Source organism: Protopterus annectens, chromosome 5.part0 (assembly GCF_019279795.1).
Source record: "Protopterus annectens isolate FY-2018-M chromosome 5.part0, PAN1.0, whole genome shotgun sequence".
NCBI classification, from domain to species: domain Eukaryota; kingdom Metazoa; phylum Chordata; order Ceratodontiformes; family Protopteridae; genus Protopterus; species Protopterus annectens.
In genome coordinates this window covers 811463261-811479258 of record NC_056735.1, presented here as the reverse complement: position 1 = coordinate 811479258, position 15998 = coordinate 811463261, and positions in this window count along the sequence as shown.

The window sequence follows — 15998 nt, the reverse complement described above, 5'->3', positions numbered from 1 at the left end:
AATGGGTGCTGGCTAGAGAAATGGAGAAATGAATTGCAATAGGTAGGTTTCCTGTAAATAGAAGAAGACAGGGAACCGTCCAACATGTTTTTCTCGAGCCTAACATCCAAGTAGTCAATGGAAGATGTTGAAAAATGGTATGTAAATGTAAAAAATGGAGTAGTGCTGTTCATGTATTCAATCAAGAGCACGGCATCCTGCTCTGTACCCCTGAATATGATGAAAATATCATCAAGGTATCTGGTGTAGTAAGCTAACTGGTGTGTATAGTTAGAGTTGTCAAGAATGAATTTTCTCTCCCAGTAGGCTACAAAAATGTTAGCCACAGAACTGCCACAGGGTGAACCCATTGCAATGCCTTGTGTTTGCAAAAAATATTGCTTTTCAAAGGTGAAAAAGTTAGATGTTAGAATGATCTCTAAGAGGTCAGTCACTGTGTCAATCTCATTTTTAGGAGCTCCTAAGTTGGTCAAAATATTGGCTATCCATTCTGTAGCCTCCAAGTGTGGTATAGAGGTGTAAAGGTCCACCACATCTATGGTGAGAAAATTACAAGAAGGATCCAAATTAAGCTTACTGATGTCAGAAAGAAAGGACCATGAGTCCTTGCAGATACCAGGAATTAATTTGAGGTACCTGGACAGAATGTTGTCCACTAGGCGTGCACAGGGGTGGGTCATAGAAGACCTGCCGTCTATGAGAGCTCTCATTGGCGGGTTGTGGAGATCCTTGTGGATTTTGGGGATTCCGAAAATAATAGAGGTCTTTGGTGATGTGATGTCAATAAAGTGGTAAGTGTCACTGTTTATTTTACCTGAGAGAAATAAGTCTCTAAAATAACCCCTGTTTCTGGAGTAGGCTGTGTTCATTTCATTGAGAGAAGAAGGTTTGTAAGCTGGACTATCCAAAATATTCAACATCCTTTCAGTGTAGTCTATATTATCAAAAATGACCAGCCCGCCCCCTTTATCCGGTTTCAGGACTCTAACTGGTAGATTACAAAGTTCGTTCAAAAGCAATTGTTGCCCCTTAGAAATGTTATATTTCTGTTGCCTAGAAAAAAATTTTTGGTTCACGTCCAGGTGTCTCAAGTCAAATTCACATGCTCTTTCAAAAAGAGACAATTCAGGGTGTAATGGGGGTTGAATACACTCAGTAATTTAAGATTGCAAAACTCTTGTTGCATTGGAGCAGAAAACAGTAGACCCAAGTTAAGTTTACGTGTGAAACATTTTAGATCTATTATAGTGTCAGTTAAACTAAAATGGCAACTGGGTACAAAAGTATTACCAAAAGCCAGTAAGTCAATTAGTTCTTGTTCTATTGTGAAACTGGAAAAATTGTAAATTTTGAAGTCTCCCTTTGTATTGACTAGAATGTTGAGGACTGTGTTGTGCCCCAGGTTAGTGTCACTGTCCAGATTTAAGATCGGTGGTTGCTCCAACGTCCATTCCTGTAACCTGGTTGACGATTGTTGTTGCGTTGCCCTAAAAAAACGTTGTTGTTGTTGTTATTACCACAATCATGTTAACATTCCCCCTGGTGTTGGGGGGCATTATTAAAGTTATTGTGGTAATTATTCCTACTGGCCTTTATCCTGTTGCTCCGGCGGGGGCCTTGGCCTATATCCGAGTCAGATTGTTCCTGGATGATATCCATATGATGGTCTTGATGATGACCAGAGTCATTATCCCTGTTAGGAGATGAGTGGTCAGTAGTTAAAGGCTCAGAATGCGCTAAGGGAGTGACTAGTTTAACATAGGCTTTATTCTGTTGATAAACTAGTCTGTCCCTACTAAGTTTTTTAGCTTTGTTTGCTTTTAACGTGGACAACAATGCATCTATGCTGTTAAAAATACGAGCGTAGTCGTATTTGTATCTTACAAAGTCCAAGTCCGCCTTTATCAGGTTATCCAGGTCATTAATTTCTGCTGTAAGAGTAGAAATGTGTAGTGAGTAGTGCTTGATCATTAACTCTAAAAGTTGAAAACCCTGCTGATCAAACAAGGTTCTTAAATCAGATAAAAAAGCAACATTAGCTAATAGACCTGTAGGTGCAAATGTATTCCGCAGTCCTTTAGGAATAATTTTGTCCTGCAAACACTGTTTAAAATAGCATACTTCAAGTTGTAATTTTCATAATTTTAATAGTTTGAAATCAAATACCTTGAGTTTGCTCACCAGGGAATCCATGGTTGCAACAGAGTCAGCTGTTTGTAGTGCCGGTGGTTCCTGTGAACCGTGCTGAGAAAATGTAAAAGAATCCAGATCAATGATCCACTCACGAAGTGATGGAACCCCAATAAGCACAGGATTCGAGTTGTTGCTGACAGCGTTGCCAGCTCCCAAAGAGCCTTGTACAAACTGTGAAGGTAAACTAGGGCTTCCAGCGGTAAGATTGGAAATGGTACGCTGACCCGCTGGGAAGGAAGTAGAGCCCAAAATATCAGAAGAGTTGCGTTGCATTGTGGCGCTGCCATTATTTCCGTCTGCAATTCTAAGATCTAGGTTGTCCAGACATGAATTTAACATATCAAGCCGTTGTGTGATAGCGGCAAGAAAAGAAGCCATGTCAGTGTTAACCCCAGATCCTTCTGGGTTAGTTGGCCCAAAGATGTTCGGGCTAACTGGACTTTTCGGTGATCCTGTAGCCATAAGAACAAAAACTCACAAACTTGTAATCCAAAAAGAAAACCAGCGAAACAGCTAGGCACAGGACATCCAAAAAAAGCCAGTAATCCTGAAACTGTAGTGTCTTCTTAACGCAAAATTTATTAAAAATAGTAAAAACAGCGTTTTCGCTACCAACAAGTGTTGTAGCTTCTTCAGAGAGCAAATAAAAAATACAAGATACAAATTTTTGGCGCCACTATACAGTAGTTAAATACAATAATTAGGTGATTAATACCACATCACTTCCCTTCCTTCTAGATCAAAAAAAATTGGCATTGTGTAATAAAAGGTGGGGGAGTGAACTGTCAGTCTAAAAGAACTTGTGACATTATTCAAAAATATAGTAGGTCGAGTGACACAAGTCACAGGCAAATGTGCCCTTTTAGATGTAAAACTACAATGTCTAAAAATAGACTGTAAAGATACAAGCCAAATAGTCAGACTTGAAGAAGTATGTTACCAAAAAAATGCATATGATACTGACCCTAAATGTAGGGAATGAAAAAGAGAACAGACAATATTAATCAAATGTACGGAGGTATAACGTGAAGTAGATAATGATGTATAAAAGTGTGTATATTATGTAGGTAGTTTCACAGAAAATTATGAAATCTGTTCTAGTGTGAAAGAAAATGTATAATAATGAACAAGGGTACATAAATGCAATGACAAATATTAAAGTAAATAATGGTGTCATTGATGTACAATTAATGAAGACAGTGGGGGGTATGTATTTATCTTAAATAACTTTTTGAGTTTGAGAAGACATGAAATGTTGCAGTTTTCATTTAGACCAGGCGGGTGGAATGCGTTAAGTTTTATCTGCCATTCCAGTTCCCTGGTTTCCAAGATAATAGATGTGGGGCCACCCCTGATATTGTGTGGAATGTGATCAATGGCAATAAAGTGAAACTTATGTCCAATGTGAGGACCAATGTGTTTCGCCAAGGCATTATCATCTTTACATTTCTTAATAGCGTACATATGTTGGTAAATAATATTTATCTAAGTTAAATATACCTCCAGATTGGTTAAACAGAATGATTCCCTTGAACTACTCCAGGTACAATTTTCCATAGGCAAGTCCCCTTTCCCAAGTTATTGTCTGCTATAGGACCCCTCCATGAACCAGGATACCCACACTGCCTGCCTGGATCTACTTGAGTCACTCAAGATACAACCAAACACCCTGGTTATGGGACACTTTAATTACCCATCCATAGATTGGGCAAACTATACCTGTACTAACGCACTTGTCCAAAGGTTCTTGAACTTCGTTAACTCAAATACCCTGGACTAGTTGGTTGAAACCCCCACAAGGGGCTCAAACATTCTGGATCTGGATCTGGTGCTCACAAACACAGGCAACTGTTGCACCACCCCAAGTGTGTGGCCTTCCTGGTGAGGTCTGATCAAAAATCAGTCTCATTGGAAGTAACAATTACATTTGACCCACCCTCAGCAGAAACTAGACTAAAAAAGTCTCCAAACCCAATTTACAACCTATTATGAGACAGCATTAATAACTTCACAGCTCCTGCCCCCACTGACAACAAAGACACCAATTCTGGGATATACACTAGTGCTTTGTATAAACATCTATGCAATTGCATTGACACAGCTGTACCAGACAGGATCAAAGTAAGAGCTTCAAAAAAGAGCAACTCTGACTGGTGGGCAACCTCCATAAAAAAGGTTATACAACAGTAGAAAGAAATTGCTGTCTAAGAGCTGGAAGGACCAGTCTCATTATTGGACACACTCCCTCTTGTGCTTAAATAAGCAAATAACACCCCTTGTAAAGCAAACTACAATTCCAAATTAGCCTCCCTAGCAAAAAGTAACCATAAGGCAATCTTTAACTACATACCTAACCTTAAAGGAAAACCCAGATTTGCTCAGAATTTATTGTTAATGGCACTCTTTTGAACTACAGCCTAAACACTGGTTATGTCCCTGTGGAATGGAAAACAGCACTGTCATCCTTTACATAAAAGGATTGCATCCACTGACTCTGGGAGTTATAGACCCATAAGCTTGACCAGCCTTATCTGCAAGGCCATGAAGAGAATCATCATGGACTTTATCAACAAAGATAAAGGAGACCTCCAAATGCTTGACCTGACCCAGTTTGGCTTCGTTAAAGGGAGATCATGCCTACTGAACTTGGTGGACAGTCACCAAAGACTTGGAAGAAAATAAATCTGTTCATACAGCTTGCATAGACTTAGCTAAGGCCTTTGACACTATTCCCCACTCTGGCATAATAGATAAACTCACTCAGCTGGGGAGTAACCCATATATTGTCAGGTGAGTTCCAAACTGGCTCACTGATAGAACACACACAGTCAAAATAGGGGACTCAACCTCCACCAGCAGACACGTAATGAGGGTGTTCCACAAGGTTCAGTGCTGAGGCCCCTATTATTTGGAATATACTTCTTGGATGTACAGGCAAAAACAAATGTTCTATGGCTGACAATGTCTGCAGATGATTGGAAACTAGGAGCTGTCATAGAGTCCTCAAGCGATATTGATACCCTACAGGAAGGTCTTACACAGACCAGTGATTGGATGCCAAAGTCATGGGCTCAAACTAAATGTAAAAAAATGCATAATCATTCCCATCAGCAAGGGTGACACTCCTGCAGAATACCACATTAATAACAAACCTTAACTCATTACATCCAAGTGACCGCTCCAGGTGCATCTGCAGTTAACACCTACTGACGTTTCCAGGCATCAAATATTGCTTGCTCATAATTGCATCAAAAAACATGCTATGAACAAGGTTTTAAAAGATTTCATCAAACTCAACTGCATTAATATTTGATCTCTGTCTAATCCAGGTAAGTAGATATTAACTGTTGTTTTTTATGATATTAATTTATATAGATATAATTTTCACATTTTTGTAAATATCTCAATAACCAAGTAACACAGGCAGAACTCCTTAGCCACGTATGAAAGGTCTCACCTAGATGAATAAACAGCTGCTGACAGTATGTGGGTAACTTGAGTGGTTGCTGAGATATTGTAAGTCGTTTACAAAATATTATATATGGCTTTGTGGTGCATCCAGTGACCTCAGTGTACATGGTCCAGGGTTTAGGGCCTGCAACCCTTGTTGATACTGTCAATTTGGACTGCATATAGCACTTTTAAGCAGTTGTTAGCGGGTGCAAATGTGTTGTTATTACAGTAAGCAGCGGGTACATGCAGGTAACAGACATGTACGAGCCACAGTACACATGGAATGCCCTACTTTGGCAATCCTGCTAATGTCACCCACCTAGTAATACACTTCTAGGAGTGCTGTAACCCTGTATTCTCTGTAGTGCGTGCTGTAACTGCATATTGCTGTAGTGTATAAAAGTAGTTAGGTGGGGGTTCAATTCCGAGAGAGTCCAACTGTGTGTTTCTCTGCCTGCCTGTGACTAGAATATTACTTTTTAGAGTATGCACACTCTGTACAAGTCACATGACCACCTTTGGCAATCCTGCTGGTGTCACCCACCTAGAAATACACCTCTTGGAGTGTTGCACCCCAGTGTTCTCCATAGCACGTGCTGTCACTGCATATTGCTGCAGTGTGAAAAACTAGTTAGGTAGGGATTCTATTATGAGCCAGTCCAACTGTGCATGTCTCTGTCTGCCTGAGACTACCACAATGCTTTTTAAAGTATGCACACTCTATACAATTCACAGGACCACCTTTGGCAATCCTGCTGATGTCACCCACCTAGGAATACACCTCTAGGACTACTGAAACCGAGTATTCTCTGTAGCGCATGCTGTAACTGCGTATTGCTGTAGTGTAATAAACTAGTTAGGTAGGAGTTCAATTCCAGGGCATGGCAGGTGTGTGTTTCACTATCAAAGCCTGTGTAGAGGTGGTTGTGTGTGTCTAACCAATGAACATGTTGGGAAGTGGATTTTGTATTTTTCCTATATGGCATCCATCGTATGTCATGATGCCCACCTCATGTGGAGTACAGCTGTCAGTCAGCCATGGGACTGTGTTGTCAAGCTATACTCCTACATCTGGCAAAAGGCCCGGTGAACAAAGTATGCAACACTACTAGTACTCGGAATATGTTCTGAACCCATGTGTCATACACAAACACACTTGCCTAGAATATCCTGCTATGTTGCTAGTACACTGCACATTGTTGACAGATAGTAGGCATGGTGTGATTGCAGTGGGCTGCAGAGGACATGGCACCCTGTATAGCAGTACAATAGGCACATAATTGCGGACAGTGTTCCATCACTATGTTTCACACTGGATGCCTGCAACATATGTGGTGACATCAAATGTGATCCACAGAGGCCATACAATGCCGTACACATGTGCCCTGTATGGACCGATGCCACTGACACCAGGGAATACTTGTATCATGCTATCAATGCAGGTGCATGGTCAACCTGCTGATTATAAGCAGGCTCTACCACACAAGGCCAGTATTGGCATATCAGAGAATAACAGTCTGTATACACAACATGTGTCAGCCAAACCAGGTAAACTTGTACATGTCACTGAACATTATTGTGGGACATGCACATCCCAGGTAATGTCCATGTTAAGGACTATCAGACACAGACACGGCATGCATTGCAAAGCTATGGCCATACAGAATGGTATCCAGGATGTCAGGGTGGTTCATACAATACCCATCTGTGTGGGACATTGCAGACACTACACCCCTGTACCACACTGCACACCATTGTCAGGTGGCATGATGCCAAGGATTACCCCTCATACAGCTTTGTACAGCCATCTTGCACAGATGACCACTACACACTCATGAAGCAATGCACACATCCATATCAGTACTGGCACCTTGTGTCTGTGTATGGCGTATGATGCTCCCAACCATAGTCACTCCCAGTATGACCCCCACTGGCATACCGACAGATGTCAAATACATTCACATGCCCTAGCCCATAGCACCTCAGAATATCCCCTGTGGTGCATGTAGTACCTGTGCATTACTGCAGTGTGGCAAACTATGTAGTTTGGGTGTGTATTTGTGGGCCTGGCAAAGAGTGTCAATGTGAGTCCATTAGAGAATGTGGTTGACAATGACATCCGTTCATGTGGACAGTCAAGTGTGCTATACCTAATATATGTCTACTATATCTCTGTTGCAGATGTTGCTCACCAACACACATATGTGTTCCTACAGCACACCAACATGTCAGCTTTGTGGCACATGGAGTAACTGCATGCACTTGTAATAGTAATGACTAGCTGGTCAGAGGTCTAACCCCTGTACTGGAAGGTGTGTGACAGACAATGCTTAGGTTTTAGTCTCCAAGCCCTTCTCTGATGTACTTTGCCTCTGTCTGTCCCTCCCACACACTCTATGGTAGATGTAGAGGTGTACACCTGCTCAGCAGCAGCTTGTACAATGTAAGTGGTGGTCATGATCAGGTGATGGCCTCTGCACCTATTGCAGTCCTCCTCTAGCTATTTACATGTGGAACAGCTGTGATGATGTTCCCATAGCCTTTTGCATGAAAAACGCAGTACAATATCCAGAGACATCATGTTGGTGTTTGCCCATGAGAGTCGCTGTGTGTGGTACCTGGATCTGGTGTTTGGAAATGGCATCACAGATGATATCTGGATGATCCTCAAACAACATACACAGCGGTGAAATAGCCTACAGACAGGAGGGTTATTTGCCAGACATGACTACAGCATGTAAGTGTAGCTATGCTTCATTGCGACTACTGCCTGTTTAATAAGTTGTCTGTAGTAATGGCTTTTCTGCATATTTTACAACTGACAAGACAGTGCTCTGTTCATGATAGACCCCCATCTGTAGGGCCATCTGTGGACTGGTCAGTGTGTGGAACCATTTGTTTCCTGTATTACTCACTGAACACACATCTGACAACAGCAGGGGCATAGTGTAAAGACTGCAGCCAGTACATGGTGATAGTGATGTGTTACTGCCATCGCATCCCTGACTGGACATATGTCACATGGAACAGTGGTATGACAGACACTGTCTGGGGTTCCAGTGACATGCCAGTAATGGGCCACTGTTCATAGCTGCAGTCACACGTCTTCTACACTTAGTACAGATGTCATGCAGTATATATACATGTACTGTGCTCCCTCTGCAAATGTATGCCATCTGTTGTGTTGGTTTGATGGTCATATCTATGCATGCTGTTGTAAGCAATCCTGACTGCTGTTGACTATTAGTAAGTCATATCTGTGTTTAAACTGCAACACTATAGGCTGTATGAGTTTGGAGGTCCTGGTAGATCCTCCTGTCCCACTTCAGCTAGACATGGCTCCAGGCAACAGCACATCTGGAGCCCAGCCTTGGACCTCCACCTCTGTTGGCTCTGCACCAACTTCTGATGGTACTGCCACTGAGAATGGGGCTTGTCCTCTCTGGGAGCAGTTCCTGACAGGAACATGTCCACTGTCGTACGGTCCCGGATGTGGTGTGTAGGGGGCTCAATAAGGGGTTTCGAGGCCAGATATGCCAGCTCAAGTGCAGAGTATTGCATTTACAGGGTTAGACTGCCCCTCCTAGAAATCCCCCAGCACTGCCACCTTTGCAGCTGTTTTGATACAGTGGTGGCTGCCCATGGCTGGGGACCTCTGTCCCACTGCTTACATCTGGGGGCTCATGGGCGTATGAATGCCAAACACCCTTCCCCGTTTGAGGTGTATCCCCCCACATATGTCATATACTGACCCTGTATGCTGTGTTGTTTGTCATCCTACCCTACCTATCCTCCACGGGCATGCCTACTCTCCTTCCCCCACATCCCATTCCCACCCTATGGAAACATAAGGCCAATCAGTTCCTAGAACAAAAGTTGCCACATACATAGCTGTCCATTTCACACACGTGTCCACTGGACACATGGAACCCTTTTAATATGTATCACAACATACGCCTGTTGTCCTCACCCCAGACTCTCAGGCACACTATCCTAGTATGCACATGACTCCTAAATGTTCCAGGTACACGTGATGTGGACAACTCCATTATACACACAACACTACCGGTCCCTCTATGGTTACCCCATTTACCTTTATCATGATGATGATGTCATACACAGCACCTTGCAAGAGTACTGTTGTCACATAATGATTGGACAGGAACTGCTGTGTTAATGTAAATAACATGCACAGAGTGATGTATACGGCCAATGTACAAATGTTTGCGTGTATGACTGACACATGTCTGTCTGGGGGTGTCTTGATATTACATAGGACAACACCACTACATAATACAAGCATCGCTGGTGTTTCCCTTTTGATTCGTTTGTAATGCTTTGTTGTCACATGGTATGTTCCTAATATATCTCTATATTTGTATGTACCTATATGCTGGACATAGACACTCACATATACATCTACATGATGGAATACATTTTCTATACTGTTGAATGGCTGTGTTGGATGATATGTCTGTGATAAGGTCTGATGTCTTTATATCTGGCATGGTTTATTGGTAAATCACATTAGCTTTGTGTGCAGCATCCTGATTTCGAGCCTTGCAGAGGCCGTTCATTTTGTTGCAGGGCAGAGCAAGGCCATTGGATACGGAGGGATTAAGGCACATTAAAGCAGTTGTGACCAGGTGTGCGTGGGTTTGTGTGGTGTTATGCAATGCTAACCTCTGGTAACAGCTTCTTACACTCAATTAGCCTCCACATTGCTTTACCAGTGTAATACTCGCATACTGGCGGCCAAACAAGCTTACACTCGCTTGCTCCCACACTTGCAATTGCACTGACATAGGTGCTTGCATCGGGCACTTACACCCTGGGTGGGAGCGAGGGCCACAATATTACCTTGTGATACCTATTACATTGTATTACATACCTACAGTATCGGGAATGGCTGCCCATTAGGTGACAGCATGCCGTTCGACTGTAAGGAATCAGCGGCCTGTCCAGTGTTTTATTCATATTATTTGTGTGTTCCTCTTACAATCTGCATCCATCTGGCTGATACATGGGAACCAAGACTCTTCAACACAGACATGTAATTGGGTTTTGGGACCCACAACCGTCAGCTGAGTCATGCTACTGCATACCTATTATTCTATCATCTTTCTAAGGTAGTCAGTGGAATATGTGCTTTCTGTCCCTATCAGACTTCTCATACGATTGGGGAAAAATGAAGACTGAATCAGGGACATGGCATAACAACATCAGGGACACATTTAAATTTTTGGTGCTATCAACCTCACATATTGACAGACTCAGAGCATATGTACTCATACACATTGTCTGAGGTACATGCAGTTTATGACTCTTGCTGTTGTTATTCATTACGTGTAGTCCACCACCTTTCCTCCTAATATCACTAGTTCTAGGAGGGTTTAGGTGGGACAGAGTTAGAATCTGAGTCAAAATCGGGGACAGTTCAATGGTATGTTCACTATGTGTTCCCCCAATGGTTTACGGCCTATCCAGTGGATGTGCTCTTAGGAATTGGGAGGTATGGGTGTCAGCTATGCCCATATTGGAATATTACTTACATCCCCGGGGTGGTCCTAATATGGCTCTGCCAGCCAACACCTGCATGCCTAGGCCCATAATCGCATACCCATAGTTCCCCCACCTGCCACTCCTCTACAGCAGTCATCCTTACTGTGGGTGCAGGTGGGGTATAAACACACCACTACACACTGCCCACTCTCCGTGTGTCAGGACACATGTTGCACATTGTGTCGACCCATGGGTTATCAGGCTTGCACAACCTACTGGGCTGTGTACATCTACAGTCTGGTTTGATAAATTATTACCAGGACTGGCTCCAGTCATGAATTTTTGGTGTCCCACAAGGGATATCAATGTCTATGTTTCAAGTTTAGACCTTGCAGGTCTCTCCTACTGGTAGTATCCTGCTGGTGGTCTGGGAAGCAGTGGTGTGTTTACCTTTATTGTGTGTCTGTATGTCTCACCGGCCTAGCTGGAGTGGGGTGGCGGGTGATGCTATGTGTTACACGTTTTTTTATCGGACCTCCCACCACCATATGCACGGCCTGTAAACATATGTTACCCGTAACTGCTATATCATATCCTAGTTATATACATGTGTATATTTGCCGTCACACACACACATATGTATATATCTATAGCTTGTAGTAATTGGTTGTTTTGGACCATTTCTAGCTCTTTTGAAGTTCCCTGTTTAAAATCCACCTCTGAGCATTTTTTCTGGCTATACTACTCAGAAACAGCTCCTCGTGGTCCTGCAGAGTGGTCCTAGCAGCAGAGAACTGAGAAAAGCGACTACTTTCCTGATTTAAGTATTTTTTGCTGTTTTTTACCTGAAATACCTTCTCTTGCTTACTTTGAACAATCTTAAACTGTTTTTTTAGCTGTTTGTTGCATTATATGTTATCTGCACTTAAAGTTTCATTTAGTCGAAAATTGGTTGAAAGTTGTTGTTTGTTAAATTTAACTGTTGAGGCTGCCCACTAAAGTATGCTAGCCTGTGTAACTGATTTATTACTGTTTCCTGCATTTCTGTGTGCTTTCTATCTAAAATATATATATATATATATTTATTACTGTTTCCTGCATTTCTGTGTGCTTTCTATCTCAAAAAAAAATATATATATCCTTGTTTTCCCGCCTCTCCTCGAATAGTTTAGACCAGTATACAGGCTTTGCTGTATTCTGGGCTGTGATGTAGTTCCTGTGTTGTCCATTGCCTTACTTGGATAGAAGGAAGTTTCTTTGCTCACCAGTGGGAGTGGGGAGCCTTGAGCAGCCTATCTGTCCCTGAAGGAGTGACCTCAGCACAAGAGCTTGTAGTAATTGGTTGTTTTGGACCATTTCTAGCTCTTTTGAAGTCCCCTGTTTAAAATCCACCTCTGAGCGTTTTTTTTCTGGCTATACTACTCAGAAACAGCTCCTCGTGGTCCTGCAGAGTGGTCCTAGCAGCAGAGAACTGAGAAAAGCGACTACTTTCCTGATTTAAGTACTTTTTGCTGTTTTTTACCTGAAATACCTTCTTTTGCTTACTTTGAACAAGCTTAAACTGTTTTTTATCTGTTTGTTGCATTATATATTATCTGCACTTAAAGTTTCATTTAGTCGAAAATTGGTCGAAAGTTGTTGTTTGTTAAATTTAACTGTTGAGGCTGCCCACTAAAGTGTGCTAGCCTGTGTAACTGATTTATTACTGTTTCCTGCATTTCTGTGTGCTTTCTATCTCAAAAAAAAAAAAAAAAAATCCTTGTTTTCCCACCTCTCCTTGACTAGTTTAGACTAGTATACAGGCTTTGCTGTATTCTGGGCTGTGGTGTAGTTCCTTTGTTGTCCATTGCCTTACTTGGATAGAAGGAAGTTTCTTTGCTCACCAGTGGGAGTGGGGAGCCTTGAGCAGCTTATCTGTCCCTGAAGGAGTGACCTCAGCACAAGAGCTTGTAGTAATTGGTTGTTTTGGACCATTTCTAGCTCTTTTGAAGTTCCCTGTTTAAAATCCGCATTTGCGTGGCTTTGCACGATTGTGCGCATAGCGGAGCGCCGGTTAAACAAGGTTAAACTTTTTCTGGCTCCACCAAGTCTGCTCTTCAAATTTTACCTTAAGAAAGCTCTACTCTTATAATAATCAGTCTACTCGCTTTATTATAAGCCTAGCACTTGTTCTCAAAACCTCTCTTCTAAGTAAGTACTCTCTAACTAAAGTAAGCACTACATCCACCTACCACCCCTGTGAGTACCCACTTCCCTTAAAGGCACAGCACTCCCTTATAATATTCTAGCATGTCGAGTGGTAGATTACTAGCATCCTCTGGTTCAGCTGGTTAATCTGGGAATCTTGAGACAATGCTACAATTGTCTCATGTACACAGACAACCCTCTCCTCCTCCCAACAAACACAAATACATGCGAGAGATGCAACTATATAGCCAAACTGGAGGCTGAACTCTCTCAACTCAGGACTGGCAAGACCAGACAGGAGGAGAAGGTAACCACACACACAGCAAACCCAGTCCCACATAGACCTACCACAACTGCAAACCAAACACATAATAACACAAATACATACTCGGAGGCTCTAACAAAAAACTTACCAAAACAACAGAGGCTCCCAAAGCAGACACCCAAAAATCCACCACCTCAAAACATAACACATGCAACACATACTTCAATAAATCAGTGTATCAAACAATCACAGCCCTTAAGGCCAAACACCATGCCTGATACACTAGTAATAGGTGACTCCATAGTCAGACACACTGACGTTCTGCTTACCAGACTGAACAAGGAGAGGGTAACGGTGAGCTGCCTATCGGGAGCTAGGATCCGCCACATAACACATGCACTCAGGTCACTCCAAAGCAAGTACAAATATGACTCCGTCATTGTCCATGCCGGCATGAATGACCTGAGATGTACCTCCCTGGACTACATGAAAAGAGACATAGAGGAGCTCTCCGATTATGTAGCCCAGGTTGGTATGACCCTGACCATGAGCAGCATCTTGCCCTCACCAAGAATGATGCCACAATACAAAGACAAGATGATCAGCTTTAATAATTGGCTCAAATACTGGTGTCATTCTAGGGGGATCCAATGTCTCTCTGCTTGGGATGACATGCTGGACAAACCACGCTGCTTCGCAAGGGACAGCTTGCATCTGTCACCACTGGGCTTCCGGATATTGGCTAAGGCTCTTGCCACCCCCAGAGTGCCTTTTTTAGGCAAGGCTCAAAAGACAAACCCACCTCCTTAGAAAACAAAAATGGAAAAAAATTAAGGGTAATGCTGCTCAACACCAGAAGTCTAAATCTCAAGAAGCAGGCTCTCAAAGCACTCCTCAGTATGGAGAACATCAATGTCTGTGCAGTAACTGAAACCTGGTTCAAAGCTCCTGAGAGCACCCCAGCTCTACCAGACTATACCTCGTATCATGCTTTTCGGCCCCAAAACTCGGGCCAAACCAAAAAGGGAGGGGGAGTGTCCATATTCATCAAGGACACCCACACCTCCAGGTTAGTGGCAACACATAAAGCGTCAGAGACCATCCAGGTGCAACTAACCGTAGGCAAAACTGCTATAAAACTGGTAGCATGTTACAGACCACCCTCCCAATCTCAGGAACCCCATTCAGCCTTCCTGAAGACATTGGAGGATATGAATGTCTCATCAAACACCATCATATTGGGAGACCTCAACTACCCTAACATAGACTGGGTGCATTATTCTAGCCCAAACACCCTAGCCCAAAGGTTCCTGGAATTCATAAATTCAAATGCATTAGAACAGCTAGTCACCTCTCCCACAAGGGGAGATAATATACTAGGCCTGATCATCACAAACATGAGGAAAAAGTGCTCCACACCGGAAGTATACCCCTCACTAGTGAGATCTGACCACAAACTAACCACTCTAGATATACATATCCCACCTCCACCCCCAACACAAAAGACTACAGTGAAAAACTTCTCAAAAGTCGACTTTACACTTCTCAAAACCATGATGGTATCCTTTAAGCCCACTGGGCCAGTGGAAACCACATCCCACAATGCAGAATCCTTCACAAATGCTTTTCTACGGACATCTCCAAGAATGCATGAATCATGCAATCCCAAATAAAACCAAGACCCTCTCCACCAAGGGCAGGCATCCTGTCTGGTGGACCCCAGCCATAAACAAATTGTACAACAAAAGAAAGAAGCTACTGCATGACAGAGCAAAATCCCATAAAGAGAAGGCATCTCTGATCAGCACTAGTAGAAAGCTATGTTCTCTCATAACATCCAAGGCCAACTTTGAGAGAAAAATCACTATGGATACTAAGGATAACCACAAGGCCTTCTTCTGCTATGTTAGAAACCTGGGCGGAAACCCTCAGATATGTTCAGAGTTAGTTCACAATGACAAAAAATACACTGAACCCACAGATATTGCCAACATTCTGGCAGACAGGTTCAGTGCAAATTTCTCCCCTCCCTCACCCACAAAAGAAGAAATACTTATCCCAGCTGAATGTAACCTCCCTGTCATCTCAGATGTCCAGGTGAGAACCGCCCTCAGCAAAGCTAAAAACACAGCATCAATGGGACCTGACAATATCCCGGGTTGCGTGCTACGTGAACTCCAAGAGGAGCTAAACCCGCACATAAAAATGCTATTTAACCTTAGCCTTACTACAGGATATGTACCTGAACACTGGCGTACAGCAACAGTAGTGCCACTCCACAAAGGAGGCACCTCTACAGACCTTGGTAACTACTGCCCCATAAGCTTAACCAGCCTGGTCTGCAAAGCTATGGAAAGAATCATTATGGAACTCATAAACAGAGACATTGGGGACTTAC